Genomic DNA, 12303 nt, shown 5'->3' on the forward strand with positions numbered 1-12303 from the left:
GGCTGGCAATGGCAAGGAAAGCGTTTCTGAAGAAGAGAAATTTGTTAACATGCAGTATTGATTTAAGTGTCAGGAAGTCATTTCTGAAAGTATTTGTATGGAGTGTAGCATGTATGGAAGTGAAACATGGACGATAACTAGTTTGGACAAGAAGAAAATAGAAGCTTTTGAAATGTGGTGCTACAGAGAATGCTGAAGATTAGATGGGTAGATCACATAACTAATGAGGAAGTATCGAATAGGATTGGGGAGAAGAGAAGTTTGTGGCACAACTTGACCAGAAGATAGGATCGGTTGGTAGGACATGTTCTGAGGCATCAAGGGATCACCAATTTAGTATTGGAGGGCAGCGTGGAGGGTAAAAATCGTAGAGGGAGACCAAGAGTTGAATACACTAAGCAGATTCAGAAGAATGTAGGTTGCAGTAGGTACTGGGAGATGAAAAAGCTTGCACAGGATAGAGTAGCATGGAGAGCTGCACCAAACCAGTCTCAGGACTGAAAACCACAACAACAACATTAAATACTATGGGTTCTATGACTTCTCCTTTCAAATGGAGTAACGTTTTAATGGAAACGACAAGATTTTCTTTTTAATTACGAGTATCTCCTTTCCGATGCACTATTCCTTGTTTACTGAATCCCTCGCTCCCTCACATTGACCAATTAACACAGAAATAGTGTCGCTATGAAATATTATGCGTTATATGACTTCTCCTTCTAAATCGAGTAACGTTTCTATGGAAACGACAGGATTTCCTTTCGGGATACGAGTACCTCCTTTCCAATGCACTATTCCTTCCTTACTGCATCCCTCGCACCCTCACATTGACGAAATAACACAGAAAATGCGTCGCTATGAATACTTTGGGTGCTATGACAACACCTTCTATATCGAGTAACGTTTCTACGGAAACGACAGGATTTTCTTTTGGGATACGACTATCTACTTTCCAATGCACTATTCCTTCTTTAGTGCATCCCTCGCTCCCTCACATTGAAGAATTACAACAGAAATTTCGTCGCTATGAATTACCATGGGTTCTATGACTTCTCCTTCTAAATCGAGTAACATTTCTATGGAAACAACAGGATTTTCCTTTGGGATACGAGTACCCCTTTCCGATGCACTATTCCTTCTTTACTGCATCCCACGCTCCCTCACATTGACGAATTAACACAAAAATTGCGTCGCTATGAACTAGTATGGGTTCTATGACATCTCCTTCTAAATCGAGTAACGTTTCTATGGAAACGACCGGATTTCATTTTGGGATACGAGTATCTCGTTTCCGATGCAATATTTCTCCTTTACTGCATCCCTCGCTCCCTCACATTGACGAATTAACAGAAATGGCGTCGCATAGAAATGCTATGGGTTCTATTACTTCTCCTTCTAAATCGAGTAACGTTTCTATGGAAACGACAGGATTCTCCTTTGGGATACGACTATCTACTTTCCAATGCACTATTCCTTCTTCACTGCATCTCTCGCTCCCTCACATTGACGAATGACCACTGAAATTGCGTCGCTATGAAATATTATGGGTTCTATGACTTCTCCATCTAAACCGAGTAACGTTTCTATGGAAATGACAGGATTTTCTTTTGGGATACCAGTATCTACTTTCCGATGCATTATTCCTTCTTTCTTGCATCCCTCGCTTCCTCACATTGACGAATGAACACAAAAATTGCGTCGCTATGATATACTATGGGTTCTATGACTTCTCCTTATAAATCTAGTTACGTTTCTATGGAAACGACTGGATTATCTTTTTGGGATACGAGTATCTATTTTCCGATGCACTGCTCCTTCTTTACTCCATTAACAGAAATTTCGTCGCAATGACATACTATGGGTTCTATTACTTCTCCTTCTAAATCGACTAACGTTTCTACGGAAACGACAGGACTTTCCTTTGGGATACGACTATCTACGTTCCAATGCACTATTCCTTCTTTACTGCATCACTCGCTCCCTCACCTTGACCAATTAACACAGATATAGCTTTGCTATGAAGTACTATGGGTTATATGCCCCCTCCTTCTAAATGGAGTAACGTTTCTATGGAAACGATAGGATTTTCTTTTGGGATACGAGTAACTCCTTTCCGATGCACTATTCCATATTTACTGCATCCCACGCTCTCTCACATTGACGAATTAACACAGAAATTGCGTCGCTATGAAATACTACGAGTTCTATGACTTCTCCTACTAAAAATAGTAACGTTTCTATGGAAGCGACAGGATTTTCTTTTGGGATACAAGTATCTCCTCTCCAATACGCTATTCCTTCTTTACTGCATCCGTCGCTCCCTCACGTTGACGAATTAACAGTGAAATTGCGTCGCTATGAAATACTATGGGTTCTATGACTTCTCCTTCTAAATCGAATGTCTCTATGTAAACAAAAGGATTTTCTTTTGGGATACGAGTATCTACTTTCCGATGCAGTATTACTTCTTTACTGCATCCCTCGCTCCCTCACATTGACGAATTAACACAGAAATTGCGTCGCTATGAAATACTGTGGGTTCTTTGACTTCTCCTTCCAAATCGAGTAACGTTTCAATGGAATCGACAGGATTTTCTTCTTAATTACGAGTACCTCCTCTCCGATGCACTATTCCTTCTTTACTACATCCCACGCTCCCTCATATTGACGAATGAACACAGAAAATGCGTCGCTATGAAATACTATGCGTTATAGGAAAACTCAATCTAAATCGAGTATCGTTTCTATGGATACGACAGAATTTTCTTTTGGGATTTATCTTCTTTCCGATGCACTTTTCCTTCTTTACTGCATCCCTCGCTCCCTAAATTTGACGAAATAACGCAGAAATTGCGTCGCTAAGAAATTCTTTGGGTTCTATAACGTCTCCTTCTAAATCGAGTAACGTTTCTATGGAAACGAAAGGATTTTCTTTTGGGAAATGAGTATCTACTTTCCGATGGACTATTCCTCCTTTACTGCATCCCTCGCTTCATCACATTGACGAATTAACACAGAAATTGCGTCGTTATGAAATACTATGGGTTCTATGACTTCTCCTTCTAAATCTGGTTACGGTTCTATGGAAACGACTAGATTTTCTTTTGGGGTACGACTATCTCCATTCCGATGGACTACTCCTTCCTTACTCCATTAACAGAAATTGCGTCGCTATGAAATACTATGTGTTCTATGATTTCTCTTTCTAAATCTAGTAACGTTTCTATGAAAACGACTGCATTTTCTTTTGGGATACGACTATCTCCTTTATGATGCACTCCTCCATTAACAGAAATTTCGTCGGAATGAAATACTATGCGTTTTGTTACTTCTCCTCATAAATCGAGTAACGTTTCCATGGAAAAGACAGGATTTTCTTTTTTGATACGACCATCTCCTTTCCAATGCACTATTCCTTCTTTACTGAATCCGTCGCTCCCTCACATTGACCAATTAACACAGAAATAGCGTCGTTATGAAATGCTATGGCTTCTATGACTTCTCCTTCTAAATCGAGTAACGTTTCTATGGAAACGACAGGAATTTCTTTTGGGATACGAGCATCTCCTTTCCGTTTCATTATTCCTTCTTTACTGCATCCCTCGCTCCCTCACATTCACGAAATAACACAGAAATTGCGTCGCTATAAAATACTTTGGGTTCTATGACATCTCGTTCTAAATCGAGAAACGTTTCTTTTGAAACGACAGGATTTCTTTTTTGGGATACGACTATCGCCTTTCCAATGCACTATTCTTTCATTACTGAATCCCTCGCTCCCTCACATTGACCAATTAACACAGATATAGCGTCGCTATGAAATATTATGCGTTATATGACTCCTCCTTCTAAACCGAGTCACGTTTCTATGGAAACGACAGGATTTTCTTTTGGGAAACGAGTAACTCCTTTCCGTTGCACTATTCCTTCTTTACTGCATCCCTCGCTCCCTCACAATGACGAATTAACACAGAAATTGCGTCGCTATGAAATACTGTGGGTTCTATGACTTCTCCTTCCAAATCGAGTAACGTTTCAATGGAATCGACAGGATTTTCTTCTTAATTACGAGTACATCCTTTCCAGTGCACTATTCCTTCTTTACTGCATCACTCGCACCTCACATTGACCAATTAACACAGAAATTGCGTCGCTGTGAAATGCTATAGGTTCTATGACTTCTCCTTCTAAATCGAGTAACCTTTCTATGGAAACGGCAGGATATTCTTTTGGGATACGAGTATCTCATTTCCTATGCACCACTCTTTCTTTGCTGCATCCCTCGCTCACTCACACTGACGAATTAATACAGAAATTTCGTCGCTATGAAATACTATGGGTTCTATGACTCCTCTTTTTAAATCGAGTAACGTTTCTATTGATACGACAGGATCTTCTTTTGGGATACTGGTATCTCCTTTCCGATGCACTATTCCTTCTTTGCTGGATCCCTCGCTCCCCCACATTGACGAATTAACACAGAAATTGCATCGTTATGAAATACTATGGGTTCTATGACATCTCCTTCTAAATCGAGTATAGTTTCTACGGAAACGACAGGATTTCCTTTTGGGATACGACTATCTCCTTTCCGATGCACTATTCCTCCTTTACTGCATCCCTCGTTACCTCACATTGCCGAATAAACACAGAAATTGCAAGACTGTGAAATACCATGGGTTCTATGACTTCTCCTTCTAAATCGAGTAACGTTTCTACGGAAACGACAGGATTTTCATTTGGGATACGAGTACCTCCTTTCCGATGCACTATTCCTTCTTTACTGCATCCCTCGCTCCCTCACATTGACGAATTAACACAGAAATTGAGTCGCTATGAATAACTATGGGTTCTATGACAACTCCTTCTAAATCGATTAACGTTTCTATGGAAACGAAAGGATATTCTTTTGGGTTACGAGTATTTCCTTTCCGTTGCACTATTCCTCCTTTACTGCATCCCTCGCCCCCTCACTTTGACGAAATAACACAGAATTTGCGTTGCTATGAAATACTTTGAGATCTACTACACATCCTTTTAAATCGAGTAACGTTTCAATGGAAACGACAGGATTTTTTTTTGGGATACGACTATCGCCATTCCGATGCACTATTCCTTATTTAATGAATCCCTCGCTCCCTCACATTGACCAATTAACACAGATATAGCGTCGCAATGAAATATTATGCGTTAAATGACTCCTCCTTCTAAATCGAGTCACGTTTCTATGGAAACGACAGGATTTTCTTTTGGGATACGAGTAACTCCTTCCCGTTGCACTATTCCTTCTTTACTGCATCCCTAGCTCCCTCACATTGACGAATGAACACAGAAATAGGGTCGCTATGAAATACTATGGGTTCTATGACTTCTCCAACTAAATCTAGTAACGTTTCTATGGAAACGACTGTATTTTCGTTTGGGATACGACTATCTCCATTCCGATGCACTATTCCTTCGTTACTCCATTAACAGAAATTTCGTCGGAGTGAAATACTAAGGGATCTATTACTTCTCCTAGAAAATCGAGTAACGTTTCTATGGAAACGACAGGATTTTCCTTTGGGATACGACTATCTACTTTCCAATGCACTATTCCTTCTTTACTGCATCACTCGCACCTCACATTGACCAATTAACACAGAAATAGCGTCGCTATGAAATACTATGGGTTATATGACTTCTCCTTCAAAATCGAGTAACGTTTCTATGGAAACGACAGGATTTTCTTTGGGATACGAGTAATTCCTTTCCGATGCACTATTCCTTCTTTACTGCATACCTCGCTCCCTCACATTGACGAAATAACACAGAAATTGCGTCGCTATGAAATACTTTGGGTCCTATGGCATCTCCGTCTAAATCGATTGACGTTTCTATGGAAAAGACAGGACTTTCTCTTGGGATACGACTATCTCCTTTCCGATGCACTTATCCTTCTTTACTGAATCCCTCGTTCCTTCACATTGACCAATTAACACAGAAATAGCGTCGCTATGAAATACTATGGGTTCTATCACTTCTCCTTCTAAATCGAGTATCGTTTCTATGGAAACGGCAGGATTTTCGTTTGGGATACGACTATCTCCTTTCCGATGCACTATTCCTTCTTTGGTGCATCCCTCGCTCCCTCACATTGACGAATTAATACAGAAATTGCGTCGCTATGAAATACTATGGGTTCTATGACTTCTCCTTCTAAATCGAGTGATGTTTGTATGGAAACAACAGGATTTTCCTTTGGGATACGAATATCTACTTTCCAGTGCACTATTCCTTCTTTACTGCATCTCTCGCTCCCTCACATTGACGAAATAACACTGAAATTGCTTCGCTATGGGATACTATGGGTTCTATGCCTTCTCCTTCTAAATCGAGTAACGTTTCTATTGAAACGACAGGATTTTCTTTTGGGATACGGGTATCTCCTTTCCGATGCACTATTCATTCTTTGCTGCATTCCTCGCTCCCTCACATTGACGAATTAACACAGGCATTGCGTCGCTATGAAATACTATGGGTTCTATGACTTCTCCTTCTGAATCGAGTAACGTTTCTACGGAAACGACAGGATTTTCTTTTTGGATACGACTATCTCCTTTCCGATGCACTATTCCTTCTTTGCTGAATCCCTCGCTCCCTCACATTGACCAATTAACACAGAAATAGCGTCGCTATGAAAGACTATGGGTTATATGGCTTCTCCTTCTAAATGGAGTAACGTTTCCATGGAAACGACTGTACTTTCTTGTGGGATACGACTATCTCCTTTCCGATGCACTATTCCTTCTTTATTGCATCACTCGCACCTCACATTGACCAATTAACACAGAAATAGCGTCGTTATGATATACTATGGGTTATATGACTTCTCCTTCAAAATCGAGTAACGTTTCTATGGAAACGACAGGATTTTCTTTGGGATACGAGTAATTCCTTTGCGATGCACTATTCCGTCTTTACTGTATCCCTCGCTCCCTCACATTGACGAAATAACACAGAAATTGCGTCGCTATGAGATACTATGGGTTCTATGACTTCTCCTTCTAAATCGAGTAACGTTTCTACGGAAACGACAGGATTTTCTTTTGGGACATGACTAACTCCTTTCCGATGCACTATTCCTCCATTACTGCATTCCTCGTTGCCTCACATTGACGAATTACCACAGAAATAGCACCACTATGAAATACCATGGATTCTATGACTTCTCCTTCTAAATCGAGTAATGTTTGTATGGAAACGACAGGATTTTCCTTTGGGATACGACTATCTACTTTCCAATGCACTATTCCTTCTTTACTGCATCTCTCGCTCCCTCACATCGACGAATTAACACTGAAATTGCGTCGCTATGAGATACTATGGGTTCTATGACTTCTCCTTCTAAATCGTGTAACGTTTCTCTTGAAACGACAGGATTTTCTTTTGGGATACGGGTATCTCCATTCCGATCCACTATTCCTTCTTGGCTGCATCCCTCGCTCCCTCACATTGACCAATTAACACAGAAATTGCGTCGCTATGATATACTATGGGTTCTATGACTTCTCCTTCTGAATCGAGTAACGTTTCTACGGAAACGACAGGATTTTCTTTTGGGATACGACTATCTCCTTTCCGATGCACTATTCCTCCTTTACTGCATCCCTCGTTACCTCACATTGACGAATTAACACAGAAATTGCACCACTATGAAATACCATGTGTTCTATGACTTCTCCTTCTAAATCGAGTAACGTTTCTATGGAAACGATAGGATATTCTTTTGGGATACGAGTTACTTCTTTCCGTTGCACTATTCCTTCTTTACTGCAACCCTCGCTCCCACACATTGACGAATTAACAGAAATGGCGTCCCTATGAAATACTATGGGTTCTATGACATCTACTTCTAAATCGACTAACGTTTCTATGGAAATAAAGGATTTTCTTTTAGGATACGACTATCTCCTTTCCGATGCACTGTTCCTTCTTTGCAGAATCCCTTGCTCCCTCACATTGACTAACTAACACAGAAATTGCGTCGCTATGAGATACTGTGGGTTCTATGACTTCTCCTTCTAAATCGAGTAACGTTTTTATGGAAACGAAAGGATTTTCTTTTGGGTTACGAGTATCGCCTTTCCGTTGAACTATTCCTTCTTTACTGCATCCCTCGCTCCCTCACATTGACGAAATAACACAGAAATTGCGTCGCTATGAAATACTCTGGTTTCTATGACATCTCCTTCTAAATCGAGTAACGTTTCTATTGAAATGACAGGATTTTCTTTTGGGATACCACTATCGCCTTTCCGATTCACTATTCCTTCTTTACTGAATCCCTCGCTCCCTCACATTGACCAATTAACACAGAAATAGCGTTGCTATGAAATACTATGGGTTACATGACTTCTCCTTTTAAATCGAGTAACGTTTCTATGGAAACGACAGGATATTCTTTTGGGATACGAGTTACTCCTTTCCGTTGCACTATTCCTTCTTTACTGCATCCCTCGCCCTCTCACATTCACGAAATAACACAGATTTGGCGTCGCTATGAAATACTTTGAGATCTATGACACATCGAGTAACGTTTCGATGGAAACGACAGGATTTTCTTTCTGGATACGACTAACGCCTTTCCGATGCACTCTTCCTTCTTTACTGCATCCCTCGCTCCCTCACATTGACAATTAACACAGAAAATACGTCGCTATGAATTACTATGTGTTCTATGACAACTCCTTCTAAATCGAGTAACGTTTCTATGGAAACGGCATGATTTTATTTTGGGATACGCGTATCTCCTTTCCGATGCACTATTCCTTCTTTACTGCATCCCTCGCTCCCTCACATTGACGAATTAACAGAAATGGCGTCGCTGTGAAATACTATGGGTTCTAGGACATCTACTTCTAAATCGACTAACGTTTCTATGGAAACGACAGGAATTTTTTTTGGGATACCACTATCGCCTTTCCGATGCACTATTCCTTCTTTACAGAATCCCTCGCTTGCTCACATTGACCAGTTAACACAGAAATAGCGTCGCTATGAAATACTATGGGTTATATGACTTCTCCTTTTAAATCGAGTAACGTTTCTATGGAAACGACAGGATATTCTTTTATGATACGAGTTACTCCTTTCCGTTGCACTATTCCTTCTTTACTGCATCCCTCGCCCTCTCACATTGACGAAATAACACAGAAATTGTGTCGCTATGTAAATCTTTGGTTTCTATGACATCTCCTTCTAAATCGAGTAACGTTTCTATTGAAATGCCAGGATTTTCTTTTGGGATACCACTATCGCCTTTCCGATGCACTATTCCTTCTTTACTGAATTCCTCGCTCCCTCACATTGACCAATTAACACTGAAATAGCGTCACTATGAAATACTATGGGTTATATGATTTCTCCTTTTAAATCGAGTAACGTTTCTATAGAAACGACAGGATATTCTTTTGGGATACGAGTTACTCCTTTCCGATGCACTATTCCTTCTTTACTCCATTAACAGAAATTTCGTCGGAATGAAATACTATGGGTTCTATTACTTCTCCTAGAAAATCGAGTAACGTTTCTATGGAAACGACAGGATTTTCCTTTGGGATACGACTGTCTACTTTCCAATGCACTATTCCTTCTTTAGTGCATCACTTGCCCCTCACATTGACCAATTAACACTGAAATAGCGTCGCTTTTAAATACTATGGGTTATATGACTTCTCCTTCTAAATCGAGTAACGTTTCTATGGACAAGACAGTATTTTCTTTGGGATACGAGTAACTCCTTTCCAATGCACTATTCCTTATTTACTGCATCCCTCGCTCCCTCACATTGACGATACACAACAGATATTGCGTCGCTATGAAATTCTTTGGGTTCTATGACATCTCCTTCTAAATCGATTAACGTTTCTATGGAAAAGACAGGATTTTCTCTTGGGAAACGTATATATCCTTTCCGATGCACTATTCCTTCTTTACTGAATCCCTCTCTCCCTCACATTGACCAATTAACACAGAAATAGCGTCGCTATGAAATACTATGTGTTCTATGACTTCTCCTTCTAAATCGAGTAACGGTTCTTAGGAAACGACAGGACTTTCTTATGGGACACAAGTATCATCTTTCCGATGCACTATTCCGTCTTTAGTGCATCCCTCGCTCCCTCACATTGAAGAGTTAACACAGAAGTTGCGTCGCTATGAAAAACTATGGGTTCTATGACATCTACTTCTAAATCGAGTAACGTTTCTATGGAAACGAAAGGATTTTCTTTAGGGATACGACTATCTCCTTTCCGATGCACTATTCCTCCTTTGCTGAATCCCTCGCTCCCTCACATTGATCAATTAACACAGAATTAGCGTCGCTATGAAAGACTATGGGTTATATGGCTTCTCCTTCTAAATGGAGTAACGTTTCCATGGAAACGACTGTACTTTCTTGCGGGATACGATTATTTCATTTCCGATGCACTATACCTTCTTTACTCCATTAACAGAAATTTCGTCGGAATGAAACACTATGGGTTCTATTACGTCTCCTAGAATATCGAGTAAAGTTTCTATGGAAGCGACAGGATTTTCCTTTTGGATACGACTATCTACATTCCAATGCACTATTCCTTCTTTACTGCATCACTTGCCCCTCACATTGACCAATTAACACTGAAATAGCATCGCTATGAAATACCATAGGTTATATGACTTTTCCTTCTAAATCGAGTATCGTTTCTATGGAAACGGCAGGATTTTCTTTTGGATACGAGTAACTCTTTTCCGATGCACTATTCCTTCATTACTGCATCCCTCGCTCCCTCACATTGACGAAATAACACAGAAATTGCGTCGCTATGAAATACTTTGGGTTCTATGACATTTCCTTCTAAATCGATTAACGTTTATATGGAAAAGACAGGATTTTCTCTTGGGATACGAGTTACTCCTTTCCGTTGCACTATTCCTTCTTTACTGCATCCCTCGCTCCCTCACATTGACGAATTAACAGAAATGGCGTCGCTATGAAATACTATGGGTTCTATGACATCTACTTCTAAATCGACTAACGCTTCTATGGAAACGAAAGGATTTTCTTTTGGGATACGACTATCTCCTTTCCGATGCACTATTCGTTCTTTTCAGAATCCCTTGCTCCTTCACATTGACTAATTAACTCAGAAATTGTGTCGCTATGAGATACTGTGGGTTCTATGACTTCTCCTTCTAAATCGAGTAACGTTTATATGGAAACGAAAGGATCTTCTTTTGGGTTACGAGTATGTCCTTTCCGTTGCACTATTCCTTCTTTACTGCATCCCTCGCTCCCTCACATTGACGAAATAACACAGAAATTGGGTCGCTATGAAATACTTTGGTTTCTATGACATCTCCTTCTATATCGAGTAACGTTTCTATTGAAACGACAGCATTTTCCTTTGGGATACCACTATCGCCTTTCCGATGCACTATTCCTTCTTTACTGAATCCCTCGCTCCGTCACGTTGACCAATTAACACTGAAATAGCATCGCTATGAAATACTATGAGTTATATGATTTCTCCTTTTAAATCGAGTAACGTTTCTATAGAAACGACAGGATATTATTTTGGGATACGAGTTACTCCTTTCCGATGCACTATTCCTTCTTTACTCCATTAATAGAAACTTCGTCGGAATGAAATACTATGGGTTCTATTACTTCTCCTAGAAAATCGAGTAACGTTTCAATGGAAACGACAGCATTTTCCTTTGGGATACGACTATCTACTTTCCAATGCACTATTCCTTCTTTACTGCATCACTTGCCCCTCACATTGACCAATTAACACTGAAATAGTGTCGCTATGAAATACTATAGGTTATATGACTTCTCCTTCTAAATCGAGTATCGTTTCTATGGAAACGGCAGGATTTTCTTTTGGATACGAGTAACTCCTTTCCGATGCACTATTCCTTCTTTACTGCATCCCTCGCTCCCTCACATTGACGAAATAACACAGAAATTGCGTCGCTATGCAATACTTTGGGTTCTATGACATTTCCTTCTAAATCGATTAACGTTTCTATGGAAAAGACAGGATTTTCTCTTGGGATACGACTATCTACTTTCCGATTCACTATTCCTTCTTTACTGAATCCCTCGCTCCCTCACATTGACCAATTAACACAGAAATAGCGTCGCTATGTAATACTATGGGTTGAAACACGTATGTAACATAGCACCGATGGCGAGGCATTGTAGCATCTGTGACCAGAGAGTATGCGCTTGACCGCGCGAGTGTTGCGAGCGGTTCTCAGTCTGTCAGT

The sequence above is a fragment of the Schistocerca serialis genome, chromosome 11 (assembly GCF_023864345.2).
Source record: "Schistocerca serialis cubense isolate TAMUIC-IGC-003099 chromosome 11, iqSchSeri2.2, whole genome shotgun sequence".
NCBI classification, from domain to species: Eukaryota; Metazoa; Arthropoda; class Insecta; order Orthoptera; family Acrididae; genus Schistocerca; species Schistocerca serialis.